Here is a 6,000-nt window from a genome sequence, read left to right as displayed (position 1 = left end):
TCAGACGGTGACACATTCATCAGTGATAGGACACTGGTAAATTTAGATGAACCAGTCTCTTATAAGGAATAAATGGCAGGCCCAGAGGCTTCCAAGTGGAAAGAGGTAATGGACAATGAGATAAAGTCCATGTATGACAACCAAGTTTAAAATTTGGTTGATAATGCACCAGGTCGTAAGACAGTTGGGTGCAAATGGATCTTCAAGAAGAAGACATATATGGATGGGAATGTACACACATTCAAGGCTAGACTGGTTGCGAAAGGTTTCACTCAAACCCCAGGGGTTGACTATGATGAGACTTTTTCGCCAGTAGCTAAGATTAAATCTATCAGGATATTGCTCGCCATGGCTGCCTTTCATAACTATGGAATCTGGCATATGGATGTCAAGATTGCTTTCCTTAACGGGAAGTTGGCTGAGGATGTTTACATAAATCAGCCAGAGGGTTTTGTTGATGCAAAGTTTCCTAATAGAGTGAGTAATCTTTAGAAATCCATTTATGGATTGAAACAAATATATCGCAGTTGGAATCTTTGCTTCCATGAGAAAGTCAAAGAGTTTGGCTTCTCTAGGAGTGAAGATGAGTTCTGTGTGTATATCAAGGCTAGTGGGAGTATAGTGACTTTTCTGGTGTTATATGTCGATGACATATTACTCATTGGTAACGACATTCCAACCTTGAAAGAAGTTAAGTCTTGGCTTGGAAAGTGTTTTGCCATGAAAGACCTTGGAGAAGCTGCCTATATTCTTAGGATTAGAATATTGAGAGATAGAAAGAATAGACTGATTGGACTTAGTCAGATCACATACTTGGATAAGGTACTAAAGAGGTTTAGTATGGAAAATTCCAAGAAGGGAGAGCTACTTATCCAGAGCAATACCAAATTGAGTAAGACTCAATGCCCGAGTACAGATGGGGAAATAGATGACATGAGTCGTGTACCTTATGCTTCCGCTGTCGGATCGATCATGTACGCTATGACATGTACTCGCCCTGATGTGGCCTTTGCTATGAGCATGGTCAGTCGCTATCAGGGAAACCCGAGTAGAGCTCATTGGATAGCCGTAAAGAATATACTCAAGTATTTGCGAAGGACGAAGGACTGGGTCCTTGTGCTTGGTGGCAATGATACTTTGAGAGTAGATGGTTACAGTGATGCCAACTTTCAGACGGACAGAGATAACTTCCGTTCTCAGTCGGCCTGGGTATTTTTACTGAATGGAGGAGAAATTACTTGGAAGAGTTCCAAGCAAGATACGGTGGCTGATTCTACTTGTGAATCAGAGTACATAGCAGCAAGTGAAGCGTCGAAAGAAGCAGCTTGGTTGAGGAACTTCATCGGGGATCTCGAAGTTGTTCCAACCATCCAGGAGCCTATGGAACTGTTCTGCGATAATGAAGGAGCGGTTGCCTTGACAAAGGAACCGAGAGATCATGGTAAAACCAGACATATCGACAGAAAGTACCATTTCATCAGACATAGAGTAGAAGAAGGCCATCTTATAGTGAAGAGGGTGTCATCTGAAGATAACCCAACATATCCCCTCACAAAGGGTCTGAGTAGGGCTAAGCATATTCAGCATGCTCGGAGCATAGGACTGAAAGATGATATTAGTTTTAGTAGTTAGATTAGTCTAGTTCAGAAACTTGTTACAAAGTAAATGTAATTGACTTTTAGTGATTAAATAATAAAGTATTATTTATGAGTTTGTTTACTGCCTTTTGTCAATTGTTTATTATTCAGTTTCATATTTTGCATGTTTTACTTCCCGAATAATATGATTATTTAAACTCCACAGTCGCTCATACTTTTGGAAGTAAGTAGTGAATTAAGACTGTCATGAATTGGATTGCAGATTGTCTAAGGATAGACATAGCAATAGAATTGATGCAATGTTCATGAGTACTCAGAATTTGAGATTTGATTATTGGATAAACCCATGCTTAGAGTATTACTTCATGGAATTCATCACGAGTAATACTAAGACGATAATATCTATGATCTTGAAACAGAGATATATGAGTTGTAATTTGCAAGTCGGCTATACATTGGTGATACGAAAACGAATCAGTAACTCGGTGTTATAAAACGTATTGTCATGTATGGTTTGATGAGTAAATGATACAAGCATATGAGTCAATGTTTATTCGTTCCTTTTACCCTAACAGGAAAAGCGATATCTGTGGGCCCCTCAATGATTTGGTGTTGACTTAGGTGTTGGGCCCAGCCACGACTAAATTGACGTGTTCAATTTGAAGACCTATATCATCGCAAATCAGAAATCGGGAAACATAGATTCTGGACAAAGAGATTGATTATATTCCATGTCTTATGTCTAGGGATATCTAATAGAACGAAGGGTCATATGATCACTTATCTTAGGACACGTAACTGACTGGGTCAGAGTTCGGCAGCAGCTTTTGGAAGCTACAATTTGTTTGTCAAATTTAGAAGTCATACTAGCAATTATAGTTACTGACTTATCCAAGTAGGAGACTGTTGGATTAGGTGTCTAAGCCCATAACTATAATTGGTATGTACTTGAATTGATAGCAGCACAATCTTTTTGGGTTGCCCTCAAACCTAGCAACTAGACAAGGAAATTATGAAAAGAGAGATATTGATTTATTATAAGATTGATAAATTAATATAAATGTTTTATTAATATGTTAAAAGATTAATATCTTAATTAGAAATCATAATATTTAATTAATAGTTAGCCTGAAATTAATTAGAATTGATTTTGGGGTTAACTGTGTTAATTATAAAGTGTAGGGACTAATTTGCAATTATCCAATAGTTGAGTGGAAGGTTCTAGAGCCTCCTTGGAAGGGGGTGGACGAAATCTATAGGGGAAACCCTAATGATTTCGTCTAAGGGGCTTGGATAAGGCATTTGGATAAGCTTAGGCCCCAAGCAAAGGAACATTAGGGTTTTCCCTAAACCCTAGATCCCTTAGCTATATAAGGAGCGTCCTGGCTCTCAAAATTGGCCACTCTTACTTTGGTGAAACCCTAGGGCTGAAAATTGCATACCCTACTCTCTCTCTCTCTCTCTCTCTCCTCACAAGTTTCCTTCTTGCTAGCTCTTGGTGTGATTCTATTAAAGGCATTGCGTTTGTGGTGCTAGGCTTCCAAGCAGATCAAGATCAAAGGATTACCAATTGTTTGCTATAACAATTGAAAGGTATGTAACTCTAAACCCTAATTTGTTATTTTCAAAATAGCCTCTCTCCTTAGGGTTCTTGTTTTGCAATTCAAAGTTATATATTCAATAGTTAAAACATAGATCCAAAGTAGGTTGCATGTGAACTTAGGAATTGCTTTTCTAGTTTATTTGTTTTACCTAAAACCCATCAATGATATCTATAATGGAGGAATATATAATCCCTTATCTAAAGGACGCGTTATCCATTAAATACACAAAATATTAGGGTTTTGGTCATCAGATCGTTCTTACGTCGTGGGCACTCAAAGTCTCACGTCGTGAGACTCAAAATCACGGGTCAACAAGTCAATGGTCACTCACGACGTGACCACCATGTCTCACGCCGTGACCCTCATCCCAAAAGCTATAATTCAATAAATAAGTACCTCCAAGACCCGGGTGTTACACATATAGGTCTTCCAATCTACAGATCACTATGACATAACAACACCCAATACACAAGGATAAATAACACAATCTAGTGGGTTGGCATTGGTGCCTTCGACCCACAACTATAGTGAGGAAAAACTCACATCCCGGTTTAGAATATAACAATAATGATCCCAATCCGACAACCAGCTCTACAGGTCACCTATTAAACAAACAGGGGGTAAGTCTCAATCTACCTTTAAAAATACTTAATTAGACCTAAAGTCAAACTTGGTTGAAGTCAACGATTAACGATCAAAAAGTCAACAGCCGGTCGCCACGACGTGGACAAGCATATGCCACGTCGTGGAGATAATAAGACAAAATGGTCGTAAATTTGCCAAATGCCATGACATGGCGACTAATCCCCCGTGTCATGGGAATCTTCCAGACCAACTAAATCCATTAAACTCTTAATCCTTTTTGCCTCCTCGTTCAAACTCTCCATAATGATACCAAACCCTCAAAAGATCATAAAAATCATAGCTTTATAGACATGCATGTCCAATGCATGCCTTGAGCTGAAGCTAGATCAACAAGTGTAAAAAATGGGGCCAAAATCTCATGAAAGAGTTTAAAACTCTATCAAACTTCATATCCATCACTTTAAACCATAAAAGGAATATGGGGATCCATAAAGTTTGCAACTTTATGGAACCCCAACCTTCCAACTAGCCTAAACATAAAGGATAACACAAGAATACCTAGATCTAAGCACATGGAGTCATAAAGCTTGGAACTTGAGGACTTACAAAAGACCAAAAAACGTGCACAAGGAGGATGGTGAGGCTTGAAAGCTGAGATGATGCACTAAGATTTCTTATATTCTTCTTCTTGGCTAGAAATCACACAAGAAAATCAAAGACTTAAAAAATGGAGTTAGGGTTTCAGTGGGGGAGGAAATGAGTGATGAATGTTGAGGGTGTGCAAAGCCTTGCTATCACATCCCTTAAATAGGGGCGCAAACCCCAAAATTAGGGTTGTCATTAAATAGTTGCCACGTGGTAGCCACAATGTTGCCACACCGTGACACCCATTAAAGATGCGAGTATACTCAGACCATGGTCATGTCGTGGGGAACTCATTCCCTATGTCGTGGCCACCAAAAATTCCAAACTTTAAACATTAATTTCTTAAAACATACCATAAACTTGGCATACATACGACATCATGTTTTTACACTTGACACGACCATGAATTTGAATTTCAGTTTAGTCCCATTTTCATTTCATGTCATGTATTTTTGTCATGTTATGTCATCATTTGTTATCCCTAGTTACTACAACAAAAACTATTATTAAAAAGAAACATAAAAGTACTTAATTATATGATTATATCTAAGGGTAAAGGGAGCACAGAGCTCGACAAAGTTGAGAGGGTGTTTGAGATTTCATTTAAAAACAATTTATAGATTTATTGTTTTTTAGAAAAGTCAATAAGTCAAAAAAGTGTTTGACAATGTGAAAAAGACTTAAAAAATAGTTTTTCATCAACCCTTTAGAAATGAGATTTTAATAAAGTTAAAATTTATAATTTTTCAATACTTTTTGACTTTTTAGGTTGTAAAAGTCAAAATACCCCTTAAAAGATGTATAAGATAAAACAAACACTTTAAAAAAAATTATTGACTTATTGACGTTTTCTACCAAAAAATTAATCAAATCATTTTTTAGAAAAAATCATTTCCTATGACCATGACTCAATAATTCATTTTGCCCTAAAAGTTTTGAGTTTCAAAATGAAATGTAGCTTGCCTCACATAGCAAACGCGTCATTTTCCCTTGCCATGAATGAGGACATGGGGTTGTGATACCGATCCTTCATGACTCCCTTGTACTTATCATTTCTTTGTCACTTTCTTTATTCTTCATTGTCATGGTACCGCTCAATCTAATTATACTTATCATTTCTTTCTTCTTGTCACTTTCTTTCTTCCTCTTTGTCTTGATAAACTCATGTAAAATCAAATAAACATTTAAATATAATATTTTTTGTGAACATCAGGAATAATAAGTATATGTTTAAATAAAAAAAAAAGTTCTTAACAAGCTAAAGTTTTTTTAAGTAATTTTTTTAGAGCGGCCTTATACATACACATTATTCTATTATTAAATCTATATGTTTTGTCTCGCAATAAGATTAAAACCTTATATATATATATATATATATATATATATATATATATATATATATATATATATATATATATATACTAGCCGTTTACCCGTGCAAATCGACGGGTGCGGATCAACAAAAATGACATAAAAAATTTGTTAAAAGAAATGACGAACAGATAGAGATTTCTTATACCCGGGCTAGGATTAAACGTAAGACATTTTTGGGCTTATTCGATTTTAAT

Source organism: Lactuca serriola, chromosome 4, assembly GCF_051521515.1.
Source record: "Lactuca serriola cultivar US96UC23 chromosome 4, Lser_US96UC23_V15, whole genome shotgun sequence".
NCBI lineage: Eukaryota > Viridiplantae > Streptophyta > Magnoliopsida > Asterales > Asteraceae > Lactuca > Lactuca serriola.
Note: the sequence above shows the minus strand (reverse complement) of the source record.